A 24,521-nucleotide genomic window follows, 5' to 3' on the forward strand; every position below is an offset into this window, starting at 1 on the left:
TTTTAAAAAGTACTGTTAATTTCTTTATTTGTAAACATTTGTCTATGTAGAAAAATTTGCTGAGTGCTCCTTAAACAAAATGCAGACACTTGACATAATATATTGTGTTTCCAAAAACAATGTTTCATTGTGCATTCTCAGCTACTTGTCCTTGTAATTGCTATTAATGTGATTTGTGCAATTTATTTTAAGTTGCAATGTAGTGCAACATAAAACTAACTGGCTCGTACCTGGCCGTGAACAGTGTTTGTCCATCAATTTCTTTAATATCCCACTATGAATATTAATTTCTCCATCCTCCACCTGTCTGGAAAGGCCTAAAGGTTAATAAGTGCAAATATTCCTGTGTAGAGTGAGCATACCTCTCGGTCACACATATAATCTTAATTAACCAGATGAAAGTGAGGAGCTGAAAATCTGTTCAGGTTTGAAGGAGTGTGACATTCAATTTCATGTACCAATACTCATTTAAGAATGCTAACAGTGACTTTTCTGCGAGGGTCATCATCCACAATGTTTAACAAAATCATTATGCATTCTCCAAACACACATAGGCAACATTGTTCTCATTACTCTCCTGAGCAATAACAAGAGTGAACTCGACACCTTCTCAGAGGGAAAAGAGAATATTAAAGCAAGAATGAATGCCAGAGAGAGATGCCTGTGGCAATCCCAGGCCCCCCTACTGCTCCTGACATGAAAACTCTTCGTTGAATAATGAGTTCCATGGCTTTTAGATTGGTGCTGCAGTGTTTTTGTGTGCAGTGTTGTGCTATGCAATCACATTTCGAAGCTGAACTATTCATGCATCTTCAACTTGTTGCCATAGTTGGTAAGGATTTATTGCCTGTAATAAATGTGGTATCTGTTAATACCTATATTTAGAACCTGCTTCTTGTTTTTTGTTCTAAACTCACTCTCAATATGTGTATGAATAGAATCAGCAATTTCTAGTTACTTGCTATACATACATACATACATACAACAGTTAGTTCCGATCCTTGAATCTGATTAGACGAGAGAGTTCCATGAGTACTGATGGGCTCTAAATTAAAGTGTAAGAGCAGTGCAAATGTGTTAAGATCCATCCCTCTCTTTACATTTAATATTGTGACATTACATATTTTTGCCAGCAGGTGGAGGCAAAAGACCATTTTTGAGTGTAACATGGGCCAGTTGGTGACATGAAGTCAGTCATCATCAACTACTACTAAAGCTAGGACATAGCTTTAAATGACTTTAAATTACATTAAGGTTCATCACAGCTGAGAGACAACAGACTGATTAATTTCACAAACTCAAGGCACTTACCTCTTACCGGACTTTCCACATTGGAGAGGCGGAGGAGATTGCGGTTTCTGTAGTGAAAGACACTTGCGCACCAGCTACAGCGAAACTGAGAGGAACACCCCCGCTTGAACGGCAATTTTCTGAAAATTGGATGCATTACACCAAAATGACATTATCTTCAGAAAGCTGAATAACAGACTACAGCATCATCAACAACAGGTGATCGCTCACGCACCATCTCTCTCTCTCTCTCTCTCTCTCTCTCTCTCACACACACACACACACACACACACACACACACACACACACAACCTTGTTTCTCCAGTAACATTTTAGAAACAGCCCAAGCTGTGGTACTAGTTCTGAAATGATGTTTTTGAGAGGCTTGGATGCATCATTTGGTTTGAACCAGCAACGGCAGATTCTGATCAGTTGCATAAGAAAGTAGTTCCATGCACAAATACAGCTTTGTGTGGCCGTGTCATACGTTTTTCCAATTTCTTTTTTATTTACTTGTTATTGAACTTTTGTATATAAGCAAAATTACACTTACAGTCGTGTTATATGGCCCTATTTCAGCACTGCTGTGATTATTTACAATAAGGATCTATTACAGAATATAACATTATTGTAAATTGTTACATTCACATAGGATTCTGTTTCTCTTTCTTTCAAATTTTTTGAGAAAGAACAAGTCAGGCACATATGACTGGAATTGTCACGAACCCCGCTCCCTCACTCCGCCCCCTCGAGCTTCCACGCTCGTTCCGCCCCCTCGAGCTTGCACGCTCTTTTTGCTCGCTCGAGCCCTCACGCCCACTTTGCTCCTACTCGCTCACATGCTCGTAGGCAATCTCCCTTCCTCGAGTTTCTCACGCGTTTCCAATCCCCCAGAACATTATGACCACCTGCACTCGCGTCATCTGCACTCCTGCACATTAGTTTCACCTGCACTCGTCTCATCACCTGTCATGGTTTACACCTGCACTCGCCCCTATATATATCACTACCCTTTCGTCTCACGGTTGTTGGTTATTGTATTTAGTTTCCCGTGTCTTTGCCCCCCCCCAGTCTCGTCTAGTTTTGACCTCCTCTCGTTCACCTCTTAGCTTGCCAGCTCCCCTTGTTGCCCTGTCTTTTGCTCCCACTTGTTATTCTTATTCTGATTACCCCGGCTTTGACCCCCTACGCTCTCGTTGACCACTCTCTCCTGGATTTGCCCCTTTACCCTATCTTGATTCCCCGGCTTCGATTTAACGCTCACCCTGACCATTCTTCACAGGATTTGCCCTGTTTTTGTACTGTTGCCTGCTTTGTTGGAATAAAGCAGTTTTCTACGACATTGTGACTGTCTCGTCTTGTGTTTGTGTGTGCGGGTTACAGGAATTAAACACTAAAATTATGAAAAAATGAAGAAAAAACTCATATACAAAAAGATTACTTTCTGATGTATTTAATACATATTCTCAGGTAACACTATAACAAAATATTTTTGGGCCATATGTTCTGCTTTTTGTCATTTTCTCTTTGAATTTTTTTGTGCTGTTTCTCTGTTTGTTTTCATCTGTCTTTCTCACCAGGGAGTGCCACAATCAGCAGTGGTTGATGGAATACAAGAACCTGAAGCAACTAAAGTATTCCCGTCACCTGCCAACCAAACACACACATTCACACAAACAATTATTTTTTATCTTATTTTATCATGGTGGGGACTTTCCATTGACTTTTATACTGAGATAATTCCTCTACCCCTAAACATAACACTTTCAGAAACCTTTTTGCATTTAGATTTTCATTAAGACAGACACACACACACACACACACACACACTGTCCACCCCTTCTTCCTCATTCTTGGCAAGGTAGCTGTAAATCCCCAATGTGCTTTGTTTTGTATTTGTCAGCAGAAACAGGTCTGCCACTGCCCTCTGTTCAAATCAAACCGTTCATGCTCAGCCTTTAAATATCTTACCCAAGGACCACGAGAGTGCTTTGCACTTTGGATGCAATGAACAAATTACAGTGACTGGATGGGATTGTGTAAGGCTGGCAACCTTGTGTCTCATCTTGTGGTGCGAGCAGGGACTGTATCTGTAACTGTCATCACAGCAGGATAGATCAATCATATCCCTCAGCATGTGTAGTCTTGGTGAAAGGGCTGATGAACCCATGACATTCCTTTAAGCATAGAGAGGAAGAGGAAATAAATGAGAGGGTGGAAACGGGACTAGAGTGGAGGAGGTCTGTCTAGACGTTAAGTGAAATTAATGTAATGCCTACTGTGAAATGTCATTCCCAGAGTTGGTAGTCTGAAACTAGAGCTTCTGAATTTGAAAAATTATGTTATTTCCCAAGAATACAATACCTATCAATAGCATTTCAGTTCACCTCTTAAAATCTCTCATAGTCAGTGCCCACTGTCAAAGCTTGTTTTTATGTCTAAAGCTTTTTTTATCTTAAGTCAACTCAAGTGCATGCATTTCAGCAAGACTATCTAAATTGCTCTTAAAAACTTGACAAACAGTACAACATGAGAGTTGACAGCAGGTGTCAGTAAAAGCTCTATTTGCTGACATTCAGCTTTTTGCATGCATTTCTCTGCATAAAAATCCTCATTTGACAAGAAATGTACTTGACAAAGAATTACTATAAATTGTGACTAAACAGAATAGCATAGTTTCCAGTGAAGTTGGTTTTTAAATGTAGTGTAGAAAGTATATCTATATGTAGAGATTTGAAGAATATAATGAGGTAGTTGATTGAGAGAGTGTGTGTGTGTGTGTGTATATATATATACATATATATATATATATATATATATATATATATATATATATATATATATATATATATACTGTATAATGCATATACAGATGAAGTCATTAGAACTCATTTTTTAACCACTCCACAGATAGACACATTCTATCTCTTATAGATTAACATAGTTTGGTGCGAAAAGTGCAAATCAATCCCAGAACAACAGCAAAGGACCTTGTGAAGATGCTGGAGGAAACAGATAGACAAGTATCTATATCCACAGTAAAACGAGTCCTAGTTTGACATAATCTGAAAGGCTGCTCAGCAAGGAAGAAACCACTGCTCCAAAACTGCCATAAAAAAGCCAGACTACAGTTTGAAAAATATATGGCATCATGAGGAAGAAAAATTAAGTGGATATATTGAAGCACCTCGAGACATCAGCCAGGAAGTTAAAGTTTGGTCACAAATGTGTCTTCCAAATGGACAATGACCCCAAGTATACATCCAAAGTTGTGGCAAAATAGCTTAAGGACAACAAAGTCAAGGTATTGGAGTGGCTATCACAAAGCCCTGACCTCAATACGATTGGAAATTTGTAGGGCAGAATTGAAAAAGTGTGTGCAAGCAAAGATGCCTTCAAACCTGACTCAGTTACACCAGTCCTGTCTGGAGGAATGGGCCAAAATTCCAGCAACTTAATGTGAGACTTTGTGGAAGGCTACCCAAAATGTTTGACCCAAGTTAAACAATTTAAAGGCAATGCTACCAAATACTAACAAAGTGTATGTAAACTTCTTAACCACTGGGAATATATATATATATATATATATATATATATATATATATATATATATATATATATATTATATATAAAAATTATAATTCTAAATATTAAAATACAATAGAATATTGTGGCAGACAAGTAAAGCACTGATAAGACAAAATAAAACTTGGCTTTAGAATACAATATATTATTTATTTCTACACTGCCTGCCCCCCAAAAAAATTGTTCGGCCTTTAGCTTTGTTTACGGCACCCATTCCTCTTGGCATTGTTTCAACCTTAAGCAACGTAACAACATTTATATCCAACCAGAGTTGCATTAATATTTGGCCGAGGTCTTGTATTGATAACGGGAGAGTCGATCAACTCCGTAAAGTCTTCTCCAGCACATCTCAAAGACTTTCAAAGGGGTTTTAAGGTCAGGACTCTGTGGTGGCCATTTCATGATGGAACATTATTTCTCATGCTCCCCGAACCACTCTTTCACAATTTGAGCCTAATGAATCTTGGCATTGTCATCCTGGAATATGCCATACCATCAGGGAACAAAAAATACATTTATGGTATAACTTGGTCATTCTGTACATTCAGGTAGTCAGCTTACTTTGTTTTATTAGAATGCAAAAAATGATTGACAGGCAGAAAGCATCATTGTCTGCAGTCCACGGACACATATTTGTTTGCTGTTTACAGAGTCTAGAGCTGTCACAGAGACTGGTGAGATATCTCATAACACTTATTTCATTAATATCTTTCAGGAGTAAGAACAGTTTTTGCATATATTTTTCCATGGAAAAATTGCTTATGGCACCTGAATATCATACATTTTCTCAATGTGCTGTGGGTCTAAGTTTATCACCCCTTAATTGCAAATACAGGAGATTTTTTACATGACCTGTCAAACACAATAAGTCACAGCTCAAATCTATAATCCACTAGTGGCACCAAGCAGAATAATAAAAAAAAAAAGTGTTCAAAGTTGTCTCTGTACAAGCTGGGATAAGAGGAAATAATAATAAAAAAAACTTACTCATATTTGAAATTAATTGCCATCTAACAATGGCAAGTAAGAGTTTGTCACTTTTCTCTAAAACCAAACAAGATACCCAACAGTTTGCATTCCCTTGACAGATTAATAACTTTCTTCAAACATTGTTGTGAAATATGTGGGAAAATGTTGGCATATTGTACATATCTTAAGTGCCGGATTACATTTTAGAAGAAATGTTTGACTTATTATGCTTTTTTATACCACCAGAGAATTGCTATTACATTGTTTGTATGCTGTTGGTAAAATCATTTTGAAAGGCCCACTGTGGGAACTTTTTTGATGATAAATTGTGATTGCTTTGATAAAGATTAATCAAAACTGATTCTAATGATTTACTTTTCCAAACCATACATTTTCTACACAATTTAACTGAAAAATCACAAACAACTTGACAGTTAGGAACAAGGCATCTCATGTAACTAATCACACAGAAATTGGCATTTCATCTACATTCATTGAGAAGAAAATGAAAAGAGAACCATTGTTGATCATATTAAATAAAATAACAAGAGAATAAAATGTATTTGAAAAAAATGATTATTAAAAGATTCTTTTTAACACTTCAATACATGAAACATACAATGACTCAAAAAAGTATACATACAGTATACATATATAAAAAATATAAATTTTAATGCATTAGATATATGAAGTCAGTTATCCTCAAACACAGGTGTCATAGCAGTAATTACATGTGTAGTTCATCACATTAACTGTAGACATGTACAACTAAAGTGTTACAACCATATCCAAATAATGTTTGAACAGTTTTAAACAGTAAATAATGGATTGTTTTATAATTTAAAGACTAATTTTCTTTTTGTGAAATGTTTTGCTTGAAAAGTATTTTAAGTTTAATAAATGCAACTTGGTTTAGTAATTTAGTCATCTAATGCAAATACTTTGGAGCCACTGTTTCATTCTCATCATATTCATTTCAGGGAAGGTTGATAAGCTGAGAAATTAATGTAGTGAATCAAGTTAAGATAATGAACACCTCAAAAAGGTAATAATACCTTAAAAAGTTATATTACCTCTTGACATTCAAAGGTGAATACCATCATTAATATTAATTTGACTTACAGTGCTGATGGCGGCAGAATGATGCAAATTATGTTTGAGAAATGTACTTTACCACCTAACTAAAAGTTATTAATTAGATTTTGTTAATTGATTTTCTGGCTGGTCCACTGGTCTCTACATCAAATTAGGTGATGAGTGTGACACTTTTTAAATTATGGCAGAAGTTGACTAAACTACTAATACCTAATTCAAAGGTTCTAAATCATTATTTAAACCCAGAGAAAATGGCATGATTCTACTTTACTTACAACATCCATACTGTAATTCCACACAGACAGCATATCAGGATGTGTTGTTTATATTTAAAGCATTAATTCACCCAAAAATGAAAATCATGTCAGCATTTACTCACTCTTATTTTCCAAACCCTCATGTTTTTCTTCCATGGAATACAAAAGAGACGTTAGGCAGAATGTTTGGGACTGACAACTTCTGTCACCATTAATTTTCATTATATGGAGTAAAGAAAAATTTGTAGTGAAAGTGAATGGTGACAGAGGAAGGACTCATTTTCTGTTATGGTCGCAAATGGAGCAAAAAGGTAATATGGGTTTGGAGCAGCACGATGGTATGTAAATAAGGACAGGTATGTCATTTTTGTGTGAACATTCACTTTAAGTTATATAAAACTTTTTTTAGTAAAATATAATATGTTTTGGCTAAATGAAATGCATTCTTCTTTCCTATATGTGCAAATCTGCTTGTGAACCAGCAGTGGTCTCAAGGTCAGCCATTTGATAGCATCTCAAACATAGATTTAAATTAGTTATACTTTAAAATGGTTAGCGTTATTGACTGAGCAGATTATATATGATGTGCTTTCCCAGATGGTCACAAACAGGGTGCTCTCCTGCAGAAGAAAACATTGAAACAGCCTGATTGGTTCCTTAAGTGTCAAAACACCCCTTACTCAATATTGATTAAATGTGAGCAAGGCATAATGGAGATAAGAAAATGTCCACAAAAATACAGAAAATTGCCTTATAATATTTCATAGATTCTCAGTCAGAAATGCTCATCCTCATGTCGTTTCAAACCCATATGACTTTCTTTCTTCCATGGAACACAAAGAAGATATTATACAGTTGATGAACTGTTGCCAACTCCAACAGTAAGACAAAGGATACTTCACTGGCCACTGCCTGAACCATTGGCTTAGGATGCACTTCACCGAAATGAACTGCCAGCTACCAGTCGAACTGAGTTGCACCTCACTGACCTCTGCCTGCATCATCTTGATCAAAGGATGAACTACACTCTCTTAAAATGGAATACACAGACAATCAATTAATTGCCAGCTAAAGCCAAATATCAAAGGATACTATATCAGCATGCACTTCCACAGTTCATTCAGGATGGACTTTTAGTCGTTAATCTTACAGTTCATACAAAATAATTTTCTTTAAACATTGGCCCCTTACACTTACTTAGTTTACACATTTAAACCATGCCTTGAAAATACATAATTAACTAATTTTGCATTATATTCATGCTGTCAGCCAAAGGGGAACTGGACCCCGGTGAGCCTGGTTTGCCCCAAGTTTATCTTTCTCCATTAACTAACATCTTATGGAGTTTTGCGTTCCTTGCCACAGTCGCCTTTACCCTGCTGACTGTTGTTTTTGTAATCTACAATCACATTTTTATCAAACCGCACAATGATGACCCTAAGACATTACATACATTACAGCTTCATTTTCTGTTATAGCATCATTGTCTGTACAGCTGCTTTAAAATTATGTTGTGTTGTAAAAAGTGTTTTTTCAAATAAAAATGACTTGACATGATATTTGGCAGAATGTTAGCTTTGTTACCATTCACTTTCATTATATGAAAAAAAATTACAATGAAAGATTGAAACATTCTACCTAATAATTCCTTTTGTGTTCCTGAGAAGAAAAATGACATGACATGAGGGTGATTAAATAATGATGATGGAATTTTCGTTTTTGGATTAATTATCCTTTTCAATTTGCACCCAGTAATTTTTTCTCACAAAATAATTTAAACTCCTAAAGACATAATTGTAATTTTGCAATATATGTTGGAAATCATGACCCCTCACATTAAAATGAAGACTCCAGTCATATCAGTAACCTTATGAAAGCTGTTTTATTCTACATAGAGAGGGTCAGCACATGGGGGCTGCCATGTTAGAATCACAAGACCAGCCGAATACTACTCGCTTAATCTCAGGAACTGTCCTGATATGTCACACTTTCACTCATTGATTAAAGTAATCATAGCTGACTGTTTAATACTAAATTTCTACAATGGCATCTGAAACTGAAAACTATTGATTTTAAATGATGCTGCATCCAAGCCGCTAGGTGTCAGTGAATGTCTAAGACGACACAAATGCAATCGTTACTGAGAGCACCTTTAAGATTGAAATCGGTTCTTATACTATATGAACCGTCATGGGACAGACAGGTTTTGCTCAACTATGCTCTGATTCAGAGAAAAACTATTGTCCTATAATCCAGGTTTGTCTGGATAATACAAAAGATTTTTTTTTTATAGATTTTTTTCAGTATCAGGTCTTGGATTTGTAGGGCAGTGTACTGTAGGTCACTGGATCTGAACCTTACAGAAATGTTTTTTTTTTTTCCCTTTCTCCATTTATGTTTAGTTCTAGTCAGCATTTATTTCAAAGTCAAAAATGTATTTTAAATGTCCTGGGTGCTATCATCATAAATGATCACAAACTATTTAAAACACAGTCTTATGCTCTACTAAATTGTTCAATTGGCATGTATGAAATTCATCCATGAAAATACTTGTTAATATGACGGAAATACATTTTCCATTACGCAAACCTAATGCATTACATTCCTCAGCCGCTGGGCTGGCTGTGTGTGGGAATGCTTTATCAGCAAAACATTGGTTCAAATTGAACCCAATGTAACTCCATTCCCTAAGATTTAAGTAAGCTTTTTATCATCAAATGCATATTTACTGTGCCTCTCTGAAGAAAGGTGGGGAAAACCCCACATTCTCAATATGCAGGACATTTTCCACCATAGTAGTCCTCACTGAAGCATGTTAAGTGAGGAAAGACATTGAGAATTTAATTGCAGGGGGAAAACTTGCTCTCCTTGGCTCTGAAATATAGACCATTAGATGAATTTGAGGAAATGGGAAGTGGCTAGCAGAGGAGAAATGCCACTGGGTGCCATGGATCACATTCTTTCTAATGGCTCAGCATTATTAAAAGCTTTTCTCCCCCTCCTGGTCATGACCCAAAACATAATTAACCTGTAGGCTACATCACACTTCACAAGCATCTAAAATCATAGCATTTCATCAATGAGCCAAACAGTATGGTGGAATGAAATTAACACTCATCAGATGCATGGATTGTGAACGGTCATGTTACACCAAACAAGCCCTCCCCGTGCAGTGCATTGCTATTACAGGTGAAACAAACATTAGGAAAAATCTGGGCACTGATAAAAGATAGGAAAAATCTAAAAGGTAACACTGCATTTTAATGCATTTCTTCATGTTAACACACATTAAAACATCATTTTAAAAGCATATCTCAAATATATAATCTTTTATGCATGATGCTATTGTTTTGGAGGGCTTCAATATTTTGTCATGGTGAGCTAAAACTGGAGTGCGATAACCTTTTCACCTACAGTTCTGCCAGTATCCTTACACCGCCATGAACTGCTAGTTTGTATTGATTAGTCCAGTGTGGCAGACATGGATGCCCTTTGTGTTCTAATTAGCAAAGCGTGAAAAATGAGTGCTGCTGCAGAGCAGATAAATGCATTTATCAGAATGTGACATGCACTGTGTTAACAGAGCTATTTCAGCACAAAATTCTTCCCAGCGGTATGAGGTCATGATGCTACCAAACAGGGTATAAGGAAGATAATATGTAAGGGAAATGTCTAAGTCTGGCACTTAAATTAAGGATAATAATGGCAAACACATATTTGAAGATTTTACAGCTAATAACCTTCAATAACAAATCATTTGTCCAGTGTCGGCATACTGAGCTATGGTTTGAGCATCATTCTGGTCACAAATCTGCCAGAAAAGATTCAGAAACAGAATTCTGAATCTAAGTTGTCAAAAAAGGTAAAAAAGTATTTTTTAAATAATATTAGCTGTCACAATTTTAAATATTTTAATAGCTCTAACTAATTTTTTCATACTAAGATGATACATTTTTAATCTTGAATAACAAATAAGACTAAGTGTCTACTTTCAAACAAGCCCATGTTTGTTTTTGTAGACCAAATGTTTCAAGATCTGGAAGAGTTTTACTTTGGGTATGTCGTTTTCAAGCTCATGCACAAAAGAGGCCAGATGCTAAAGGATTAAGAACTCATCAAACGACAACACTTGTTTTGAAAGCAAAAAGATGTTAAATAGTTTGAACACAGCTCTATGCACAGCCTTCAAATGACATTGACCTTAACATTATGCATATACTGACTGGCAATCACTCTCACAATCGGTGAGATAGATCAACCGGTGTAAGCAGAAGAACAGGAGTCTAATCTTGTAATGGCAAAGGCAAATTCTGAGCCAGCTCCCATGTACTTTTGAGAAGATATCACGGCATCACGTTCTAATGCTCAAACCATTTGGCTCCACTCCAACAAATGCGGTTGACAGACAGAACTGCCAGATAAGAGCTGGCCAATCATTTATTTAGTGCAGCTATCTGAAAAAGAACATGAGAAAATATGTTACACTCTCCCTCTCCTCTGGAACACCTGGGTCTTACAATTCTCTGTGATAATGTGAAAATGATTTATGGGGAATAAAAATAGGTGGTTATCACAGTCGTGTATCAAACCTACACAGTAGTTTGTTTGTTAAAGTTGATGTGTTTATTCAGTGTCATCTTTGATGGAGCATGCATAACAAAAAGGTTGTTTCAACATTTTGTTTCATAAATAAATAAAACAAATTGAGAAAGATGTATGCATTCAGGTTTTTGAGTGAATGTATGAGGAGGATCGCAATTTTGTAATATTACATTACACACACACACACACACACACACACACACGTTGTGTTTCCATGTTTTATGGGGACTTTCCATAGACATAATGGTTTTTATACTGTACAAACTTTATATTCTATCCCCTAAACCTAACCCTACCCCTAAACCTAACCCTCACAGAAAACTTTCTGCATTTTTACATTTTCAAAAAACATAATTTAGTATGATTTATAAGCTGTTTTCCTCATGGGGACCGACAAAATGTCCCCACAAGGTCAAAAATTTCGGGTTTTACTATCCTTATGGGGACATTTGGTCCCCACAAAGTGATAAATACACGCTCACACACACACACACACACACACACACACACACACACACACACACACACACACACACACACACAGGCAGCCAAAAGTTTGGAATAATATACAGATTTTGCTCTTATGGAAATTAATTGGTACTTTTATTCACCAAAGTGCCTCTCTCAAAGTACATCTCTTTCTGTCATTGTTAGAGGCAGTTGTCCTTTATCTTTAAAGACTGTAGTGTACACCTTTGTATGAAATATTCAATTTTTGTTTTTTTGGCAATTTCAAGCATTGTATGGCCTTAATTCTTCAAAACAATGCTTGACTGACGAGTTTCTAGAGAAAGCTGTTTCTTTTTTGCCATTTTTGTCCTAATACTGACCTTAAGACATGTCAGTATTTTGTATACTGTGGCAAGTCAAAAACAAAAACAAAAATATAAGCTTTATTTAAAGAACCAAATATCTTTCAGTTGTGTTTGATAGAATGGAAAGTGAGATCAGATTTGAGGACTGGAACTAACTGTTGTATATCATTGAAGCACCTTTGGCAGCAATTATAGCCTCAAGTCTTTTGGGTATGATGCGACAAGCTTTACACAGTGTCCGCACAGATGCTTCAAAGTTAAATTCAAGGACTTTCAAGGACTTTTCAAGCAAATTTTTATTTGTTTTCAAGGACTATGCTTGAGATGGCATTAAAATATTTTTTTTTTTGTTCATTAAAATAAAAAAAGTATTCATTCATTCAACTTTATTTTTATAAACTTATTACAAGGACAACATATCTCAAAGAGCATATTCTCAGGAACAATTTTTGGTTAATTCATAACAAAATTGATGTACAATTGTAGTGTGCTCCCTTAAAACGCACTTCACCTTCCAAAACATTTTTAATAACTGGGTTCGTAAACTGTAGTCCATGTTTTCTTAAGTCACACAACAGATTTATGTGAGGAACTCACACAAACTGCAAATCATTCTCAAATTTTTCAGTTCAGTTTTTGCCAATAAACGCTGAGGGTAAACATTTTGTACCATGTTGACATTCATTTTTATTCATAAATGACAATTTGGCTGTTGTTCTTTATTATTTAATTTTGTTTCACGAATGAAGCAAGTTGACACTAAGTTAACACTAATGAGGCTTAAATGGGTTACATCACATTTTGAGGGTTCAATGGGGTACAGCACCAAATATTTTTGTGTGAAAATTATTAGTTACAATTTGAATTCATAACTTTTTAACATGCAGAGAAAAATCACTATATGTATATTTAAGCAGCCTTAATAACTTTGACCTTAAATTATTTTCTTAAGAATTTATTTAAGAATTAATTATTAACATTTTTGTATTTAAAAATAAAAAAAAAACATTAAAACATACAAAAAATTAACATTGATAACACCAATGTCATGAAATCAAGGGACAAACAATCTTTTAAAATTATTTAAATTATTAATAATAATTTTGTTTAGATTTTTTTGTACACTTGTTCATCACTAATGCTTGTATTAAAATAACTTTACATGTCATATAAGTGGTGTACAAGATGAAGGGGATGAGGATTGTTTTTCAGGCAAATGACAATTTGAAATGTATTTCAAACATTTCAAGGTCATAGAATGATACCTTTTATTTTTTTGCTATTTGAAAGCTTTTTCATGACTAAAAATGTCAAGGGACATGTTTATCAACATATTTTGATACAGACCCAAATGTTGTCAGAAATAACCTATTTTGTGAAACAAAGCTTTCTTTACTCAAGTGTGCGCTAAACGGCTCAAAAAACCAAATCCTTCATTGATCTGCATTTAACGTTATACATCTCATCTAATTTTCCACTCTGGAGAGTAATTTTTCATTTATATGTAAACTGATAGTTGCAAGGATTCATACCTGTTAAAATGGCCGCAGCATTATCTAAAAAAATTATGTTTTTTAATCCGCCATGTGATTGGCCCATTCTGAACAGCGCTGCCAAAAGTAACAGGTGCCACGTGACAGCGCCGTCTATGCGCTGCCTGCTTCAGCAGTGGGTGGTCTATCGTCGTGTTTTTCCGAAAATAAATACATTTAATTTATTAATTTATTTAAGCAACGTATTTTACAAAAAATTAGTAACTAAATTCCACTACAGTTACAGTTTAAGTTGTTGGAATACAGTAACATTCAAAAAGTATTTTGATTACTGAAGAGATTACATGACATTTTATTTCATGTCTGTTCAAATGGTAAACAATTATCCGTTTAAATGACGTGTTCAGAAGATGTTGTGTACACCATTTGTGAAGCAAGTTTGGAGCGATAAAAAAAGATATAAAAAAAATCCACGTCAGATAATAAAAATGCTATTCTTGATAAGAATGTTTGTATTGTTTCATGTAAAAATATCAGAAAATCCTTAAAACAAGATAAATTTGCATTACGTTGTTACATTTACATTTATGCATTTGACAGACGCTTTTATCCAAAGTGACTTACAGTGCACTTATTACAGGAACAATCCCCCCAGAGCAACCTGGACTTAAGTGCCTTGCTCAAGGACACAATGGTGGATCAAACCAGCAACCTTCTGATTAACAGTTATGTGCTTTCTCCCACTACGCCACCACCACTAGGCACCACGTTGTTGTAGAAGCAATACTGCATAAGATTTTTTCTGTATGCTTTTATCAGATAATGTATTTTAACTATGTATATTTCTGTACAGGCAGATTGTTCTTAACATATTTATAGTCAAAACCAGTAAAAAAAATCTGCCAAGGCTGAATAAGTCAACTAAGTATGTAGATTACATTAGTGGTCTACATTGAGTAATACAGAATACTTCACAAATGACATTTTTCAGAAGATATTCTGAATACATTTTAAAGGTAATCCTTCAATTTTTTACATTGCTGTCTGCCTAGAAAAACATACAATATACCAGGGGTTCTCTGCCTTCTGCAAGCTGGGCCCCCCCAAAGCTGGTTCATTGCAGTTGGGGCCAAAGTGCCCCCCTGCCCGCCCCATGCTTTATTGTTGTTATTATTATTATTATGAGTAGCAGTAGGCCTATCATCATTACTAGGCTATTGCTGTTATGAATGAGGTCGGAGTCAGACAAGGGATGAGGATCCAAATGCGGGTTTATTGATAAAAAGGAAACAAACAGGGATGAACAAACAAAACTACCACGATGGGCAAAATGAAAACAAAACACGAAAACACAGGAACTGCAGGCCTGTACCATGAAGCCGGTTTAGGTGGCTAGCCAGCTATGTTCCAGTTTAGCTTCCGCCAACCCTGGGTTTTAGGTACTATGAAAGTAGCTCGGCTTTAATCGGTGTTCGTTGCCATGGTATCTTACGCTGCACGGCTAACCTGCTCCGGGGCAGGTTATGTTCTGGATCCAAGATCTCAGACTGAAGTTTGACCAATCAGCTGTGAGCAAAGAAACATATAGGTGACGCAACTAATTCCCAGCGTCTGTTCTCTGCTGCAATGGCTTCACCTTTTCTCCCAAATCCTGTGGACATCTCCGCAAGCAAATTGTTAGACGAGCACTTCGAGAGAAAGAGTTTTTAGGGACAGACAAAATCCATTTGACTTTCCCGATACTTACTTGTATGAAAGATACAGATTTTCCGCGGAAGGAATGTCTTATCTTTGTGAACTTCTTGAGCCGCACATAACAAACGTGACTCGTCGAAGCCATGCCCTTACTGTACCGCAAATGGTATGTATTGCGCTATGCTTTTTGGCAAGTGGTACATACTTGTATGCGGTCGGTGATGCAGAGAATCTAGGGAAAAACACGGTCTGTCGGACCATTCGCAAGGTGGTCCTCGCTCTGCAGGGGTACATAAATAGCTTCATTGTGTTCCCTGGACATTTATCGACCATGTCCATAAAAGAGGGATTTTATAAAATTGCTGGTAAGATATCTTGATTGGGTGACATCATATGAACAAATTTAACCTTTCACGCTCGCTTTTTTTCTTCTGCAAAAAGCACATTTCATACTTAGAAATATATAATGCAATAGTCTACAGTAGCTGTTAAGAATGATTTTAAATATATATTTTTAATTCCTATGATAGGATTCCCTAGAGTCATAGGAGCAATAGACTGCACACATGTTGCAATCTCCACAGCTTTAGGAGAACATGAGGCAGATTATGTGAACAGAAAGTCCTTTCACAGCCTTAAATGTTCAGGTATTTGAAAAATGTGAAGTTATTTTTATTTGCATTGAGATCAATCTTTAAATAAGTAACTAACAGATAGGACAATTATTTACTGTACATTTCATCTGCAGATGACTTGTGATCATGAATGCATGATCACAAGTTTGGATGCCAAATGGCCTGGCTCAGTGCATGACTCACGAATTTTCCGTGAGTCTATTTTGTGTCAGCGCTTTGAGGAAGGCAAGTTGAAATTGGTACAGTACACTTTAAAGTTTTAATTTGAAAAGCTTACACAATTTTTCTGTTCTATGACAGGGCTTTTTGATGGCCTGTTGGTAGGAGATCGAGGTTATGCATGCCAGAGGTTTTTGCTAACCCCCTATCCTGACCCTCAGACAGGGCCACAAAACCGCTTCGATGTGGCCCTCAGTAAAACCAGGGTCAAGATCGAGATGACCTCTGGCATCCTAAAGGCACGTTTCAACTGCCTTAGGCGTTTAAGAGTGTCACCAGAGCGGGCATCACAGATAGTGGCTGCATGTGCCATTCTGCACAATATAGCCACTATCAGAAAGGAGCGAGTACCACCACAAAACCAGCTTCTCCCTGATGAAATTGACCCCATCACAGTTGACCACCCAGCTGGCGCAGCTGTCAGAGATGCAATCACAACACAATATTTTACTTAATAAAAGCACACTGACACTGCTGATAGGTCTCAAACGGTTTTATTGGTCATGTGGCTAGGGAGGAAAGAGAGAAAGAAAAATGACATTAATAAACATTCATAGTGTTCATACAGGGTAACTTGGTTTTAAAAAAAAGTTCACATACTGAGATCTGTTTTTTTCCAGCTGTTTGATCTCCAATTTAATTTGGAGCCTCCTCAGCTCACAGTCCAGCTCCTTCAGTGAACAGTCTAGTTCTGGACTCCTTTTGTAAAGGGCCCTGACTGAGTCTGTTTCCACCTGAAACAATTCCACCACAAACAATCATTACACGTTTTCTGGAGGTTGATCAAACCACAAAAAGTGGCATGACTTTCTACAAACATAGGACTGACTGTAATTAAGGGTTTAAAGCATTACCTTGTTCACATTCCTTCTGAAGCCCATTGAGGTACAGGCTTCAGTTTCTGGGGCAGGTTGTGAAAAATCCTACAATAAAAGAGATGTGTAAGAGCCAGTCATTTAATTATGACATTCAAATGTGTGCTATAATAAAAAGCCCAGTGCATTCACCTCAGCAACTGTCTCTGAAGACACAGACAGTGTGTCTTCATCATTTGGTTCACCCTATAAATTGAAGGCCAATTTAAATCAAAATTGTTATAAAGCAGGTTATGTTCATTGTGTTCTGTCTGGTGTACTGACGTCTGTGCAGGAGACTGTGTGCATGTGTGCTGGCTTCAACAGGGACACTGTATTTCCCTCTACTGTGCAGAACATAGAGTCAGCCATATTTAACTTTTTTTTTAAAACATTAGTAATGCATTGCACACACATACCCAGTGTCACTTGCTTAGAGGAGCCAGCACCAGGGTCAGACTGTACAGCACTTGCAATCCCATCCATAATCAGCCGCCCCTTGTTGTTACTTAGTGCCAACTCCTCCAGTGTATTCTGGAGGAGGTGGCCCTCCCCCAGTTTTCCTTATGTCACACTTTTTTTCTGTTTGCTGCAAACAAGTATTTGTGATTAAATGTTCACAAAAGTAATAAAAGGTTTTGGTAAATACTCACCACTTTGAATTATATTTTTATATTTTGTTTTGATCTGCTGCCAAGAACGTTTGGAGTTGGGGTTGCATCTAAAAATCAATGAATATCAATCTTTCAGGATGTAATAGCCTATACATTCACACTTTACATACATCTACACACACACACATATATCAGCACGAATACACATTTTAATTTTAGCATTTAATACATTTTTAATATGATTATCCTACATAAATTCACATTAATTGTTTAACTTAGCCTACGCATTAACGCAATCAGCAATCTTCCTCCAATATTGTTCTCTTGCTTTGGCAGCAGATACAGTGTTACTGCGTGCTTGAAAAACACTCCTATATTCTTCATATTTCTGAATAATAATCTCTTGCTCCTGCGCGGAAAAATATATAGCTCTCGCTCTATCCATATCGAACGCGATTGGTTGTTCAGTGTCGACGTCACTCTTTTATGTGCACGCGCGTGTGGCGTAATCATAGCTTAAGGATCAAAGCCTGAGTTGACAGAGAAAGTTGATGAGCTGCGTCATGGTACCAATAAAGCCTGATTGCATCGGTTTGGTTTTGTCGACTCAAAACCAATCCTGTAACCGAGTTTGTTCAACTACCATCATGGTACAGGCCCCTGGAAACAGGAACACAGGCATGGGAGCGAGCATAAACTACGCACAACAACATTCAACGATAGACAAGGACTGAAACAAAAACCAGGATATATACATGAACATAGAACTAAGGGGCCAATGAACAAACAGAACACTAAACAAGATAACAAGATGACAAACAGAAGCAAATGGCAAACTTAACGAGGGCAGGTGAAAACAATGAACAGTGAACACGAGGGCTGACAGGAAGACTATGGAGGTACAAGGGTGATAAAAGTGAAAACTAAGGAATAACAAAAGTGACAAAATTACAAACAAAGGGCAACAGTGAGACAAGACAGGGTAACCGTTACAATTGCTATATAATTATATGAGGTTACATGCTTTATTGTTGATATTATTATTATTATTATTATTATCATCATCAGTAGGCCTATTATCATTACTAGGCTATTGCTATAATTGGGAATTGGCACCAGACCTCTGATATTAATTTATGCTTTATTATTGTTATTATTACTAGGCCTAATAGTAGGCATCATCTGCATTTTTTACAGAAGCTTGCTGGTAGGTGATGTTAATGTGAGACCTGAGCCTGCTTTGCCTTGCAAAGATCCTCAATTCTTGGCTCAATGTTTGATAAACATAGCCTCAAATCATCCTCGATTTGTGCACGATTGCGATATTTCGTTTTGAGTGCAGTCATTTTTGAGAATCCTGCCTCACACAAATATGTCGACGCGAAAGGAAGGAGAATCTTCAAGGCGACGTCACAGAGTTCAGGGTATTCCTGCATCAATGCTGCCCAGAATGACGAAAGAGGGCAGGAGCTAGAGTTCCTTCAGTCTACTGTCACTCTTTAGCTCAATAAGCTGTTCCTGCATATCACTTGATAGCTCGTTTGCTGTGCACACAAACGGATCTCGAACCCACGCAAAAGAGCGATAATCCTCTTTAAACTACGTCGCAAATTGTTTTCTCATTGCTGACAGGTGCTCAGACACTGATTGAAATAGGGAGGAGAAATCGTGTAACGTGCCTGCATCAGTGATAAAGTCTGCAAGGCTGGGGAACATGTCGCAGTTCCCTCGACTGATGCGGCCATGCCAGAGGTCTAGTTTTTGTGTGAAGGCGTGCACTTTGTCTGCAAGGAGCAAAATATGAGTTTCGCGGCCTTGCAAAGACAGGTTGAAATCAAACAAATGAGCGCCGTTTTCTAGTCTATGAGTGCAGCACACACAAATAAACTAAATTGACATAGGCCTACTGCAGTTAAATTTCAAAATGTGGTGTTTTTATATTTATAACATTTGAATACAGTTCAGCAACATACATCACACGACCTAACGACCAAGAGAGCTGACAACTGACCATCACTTAATTTACCATCACCTCACGATTGAAAATGTGACACTGATTTCATATGACAGTTCAACAAACAAGTTAATAATATTAAGTTTACATTTTAGACAAAATAATGACTGTTTTGGTCTATTTTAGCAGCGAAAATAGATCCGATGAATCCAAACAAAGATCACAGCATAGCCATAGCGCATCTCACAGCAATACTCAATCGTGTTTTGAATGATTCAGTGTTGTGAACGAATCGGTTGAGTCAAAGATTCAGTGACCCATTCACAAACATCTGTCTCATTCTTGATGAATCGGCCGTTTGAACGAATCGTTTGAATGAACGACTCAATGACTCGCTTAATGAAACCGCTTATGCTTATCACCTGCATTTGCGCTCACTATCGACGAACAAATCAAATTTGTTCAAAACTTTTTTTTTTTAAATCAGTCCAAACACATTTAAATTTTTATTCAGGAGTTATGTATATACAAAACTATAACTTGTTATGACAGTAGTTTAGCGATAAAAAAAATGTGCCCAAAATTGTTTTTTTCCAGTTTTTTTTCCCTTCCATCGTAGCCTACGGGGGGGCGCGCCCCACCGGTTGAGAACCACTGAGGTAGCATAATTCAAATTAGACCGTTATGATTGTTTTACTACAAACTTTGAGACTGTATATTATATTTGACTCTCCAGTGCTGGAACAGGGCTAAAACAAAGTGTGGATATAGGTCTGACTATGCGAGACTGTAGTTTGAAGTAATCACTTTTCTTTGCATGATACATTGACTGCAATTATACGATAGCCTATGTTGGCGTTAGCTAGCTAGCCAGCTTTATCAATAGCTGTTAGCTAAATTTGGTGAATGATGACAATAGCGGTTTATAAAATAGACTGTACTATATGAATATGTTGACTCAATTCAGTATTGATGTGATTCCATCACAACTGTCATTTTGATATATCGATGCGCTGTTGTTTTATAATAATAGAATATACACAGCTGGAAAAATTTTGAAACACTTACTCATTCTTTATTATATATATATTTTTTCTTCAAATTCTAGAATAATAGTAAAGTCATCAAAACTATGGAATAACATAAATGGAAATATGAGAATTATGTTGTGATAATTGGGATATGGGATGCTTTTTAAACAGTATTGAAGGAGTTCCCATCTATGTTGGGCATCTTTTCTTTATTATTTGGCTTCTTTTCTTTATTATTTGGTTCAAGTCATCAATTTAAATTTTATTTTTTATTATTACATTTTAGTTTTATAATGAAATAAATTAATATGATGGCAAAATTATATTTTTGTCTACAAAACTAATTTCAAATATTTAAGCATACACCTTAAGATTATGAGGAACATTTCAGCCAAGTGTTTCAAAAATTCTGACAGGTAGTGCATATATTTTTCTGTATAACCAAGTTACGTTACACTAATGAATGAGTCTTTTTGCATTATCTTGAACATTGTCTAGCATTCAATTAATGTGTAATTGTAGTGTACCTGTCTGAAAAATTACAGATTAACATTGACATTAATCTGACTTTTAGTATACAGATAGGATCATTGAAATTACTTGAAAGTTACGAAGCAAGGTAGCGTGCAATTCGTCAGCTTTAGCAGGCAAGATCAAGTTATCTAAAATTACACATAAATCCTTATGACACTATATTTCATATTCTTTGCAGTTATGTAAGCTTACCTGTCCAATAAAACGTACGCCAATTCAGGGTCGGTTCTGATCCCCAAAACCGAACGGAGTTCTCCCCAGGAATCAAGTTCCCACTTAGCCAAATGGAATTCAGTAGATACATGTTTTGATTTTTTTTTTTTTTTTTTTTTAGCTTACTCTGAGTTTGTGTAGGAGTCTGTGTTGTGCTGGGAGCCGGATTCCATCTCTAAGTTTGTTACCTAGTGTTGCAGACTGTAAAATGGCAGGCAAAACTGCTAAAAATACATAGATTTGCCCCTTGAAGGTCTCTGCGTTGTTCTGTCTTTTCTGAGCACTGAAGTAAAGCAATTATTGTTAATAATTTGCACTTTACAAATTCATCCCGATATTAATTTTATCTGACTCCAATTTTATATTAATCTGACTCCAATTTTAAATTGACCTCTAATTTAGATTAAAGCTCTAAATTCTTTCTGATTATTCTTTTATTTTAATCATTTAAGTTATTGATTACTCTGAATCCTCTTCTATTAATTTACCTTTTGATCAGTTTCTAATGAGATTCAAACTGATAGTCTTTAAGTGGCTTCCTCCTACATTAAAGCTTCAGTTATGATATAAATGATTCTTAAAATGGGATTCTCCTGCTCGGTTCCTCCAGAGTGGTTTCTCCTATTTTAAAGACCCAGTATTGGTATAAATGATTTCAGAAGAATACAGAATAAATCAAAAAGTAACAATTTATTTGCCAGGTAGGATTTAAAACACAAGTTAAAGAAACAAGTCAAAGAACATACCTGGCAGTTGAGAAAAGTACATGTAATTGCAAAGCATGGGAAATCTGAATGCAGATTCCAATTATTACAGTTACACACATTGAGGTGTGGGATCATCTGACTACAGAGAACCTTGAGCTCTGGGCCAGCTTTCCTTAAATATCCAGAGAGAATACACATTGTGTACCAAATGGTATTATCCTTTGATCAATGAAAATTTGGGGGTGAATGGGTTCTTGGCTTCCTGGTGTTAAACCTTCAAGGAGGGGGATAGACCTCCAGAGTTATTCAGTATTTGGCATAGACCTTATAAATTTGTTGTCATTAAGTTTTATAAACCTGGGGACAAAACACTATACCAGACGCACCGAGACATTTTAAATGATACCAAACATGTTACACAAGTTACATTTTTTGTATACATCAGATATGGTCTTTTGTTACATACAGATCTTAGGTGAGTTTGAGGTGGTTCTGGGCTGAAGGGGAATGGATGAGGAGGAGAGGGGAGAGAATGGGACAGATGATTTTGCAGTCTTCGCTCAGTGGTGTGTGGTGCCTCAGGAAGAGTTGCTAATTGTGAGAAAGTTCATTTGTTGATTTTTGAAGATCATACATTTGCTCTTTGCCTTTGAATGCAAACACATTGGCACCCCGCCTTACACAGACTGTCTGTTGACACTGTTGAATAGCAGAAGAGAAGCTATTACTGTCTGAGGCAAGGCTCTCGGGAGCACACATAAACGTCACATCCTTTGGATTTTCCCAGCAAAAGCAACCCGGTCCCTTCGCATTAAAATCAGTCTAGAGGCTTTAATAGGCAACCTAGAAAGTCCGGGAAGGGCTCATTTTTTAAGTTGTGGTACAAATAATAAAAAAAAAAAACATTGTTTAGTATGTTTTTTTAAGAGATTTTAATTATGGGGACACAAGAAATGTCCTCATAAACCACATTCATAGCATAATACCCTTGTAATTACCAGTTTGTAACCTAAAAAATGTCCTCGTAAACCACACAAACACACAAACACACCAGTAAAAGAGAGCGTACGCACTTACAGGAGTGTCCGGACGCTGCTGGCCACAGTTCTCTTGCATGAACCTTCAGAGCTGAAATATTCTTGTACAAATCTTAATTTGTGTTCCACAGAAGAAAGAAAGTCATACACATCTGGGATGCATGAGGGTGAGGAAATGATGAGAGAATTCTGTCTGTCCATATCTATAAGTAAATGCATACTTATGAAGATTCTAGAAATTCTCACAAATAAAGCGACAACTCAAACAAAAAGTTCTGGGGTATTATAATGTAGTTTAAAATGTGCTGTCAAATGACAACTTGCACCTTGATTCTGGCAGCCTTTACAAAATATAACAGTTTATAACAGAAGAGCATGCTAAACTTTTTAACCTGATTGAGTGAATTTCAAATAAGCAAATGATTTTTTTGTACTTCAAAACCTTTACCATCATTTATTTCCCTATTTTGATCAGTAGCCACGACACTTTCCTCTTTACTTACTGTGTTCTACATTTCCACATAATCTGTTGCATGTGGAATCAACTGGCTTTAAAGAGTCCATTCTGGGCTGTCCTTGAGTTATGATATGATAAATTGCTGAGGAGGCCTTAAAGTCTATCTATTTAAGAGGGGATACAAAATCCTGACTTCAAGGAGAAGAGGCAATTACAAAGTGTGACAGTAGCCTATTTAATATTTGATCCATCTATCCATCCATCATCCATCAGTCTTTCTGCTCACATTGAGAAGGATAGTTACTGTAACCCAAAAATGTGTACCAAAATTATTTAATAATTTACTCACCCTCATGTGGTTCTAAACCCACATGACTTTCTTTGTTTTGTGGAATGCAAAAGGAGAACATTTTGAACATTAAGATGGTTCAAGAAAATATATATAATAATTTTTTTAGGTGAAAT

The sequence above is a fragment of the Xyrauchen texanus genome, chromosome 3 (genome assembly GCF_025860055.1).
Source record: "Xyrauchen texanus isolate HMW12.3.18 chromosome 3, RBS_HiC_50CHRs, whole genome shotgun sequence".
Classification (NCBI taxonomy): Eukaryota; Metazoa; Chordata; class Actinopteri; order Cypriniformes; family Catostomidae; genus Xyrauchen; species Xyrauchen texanus.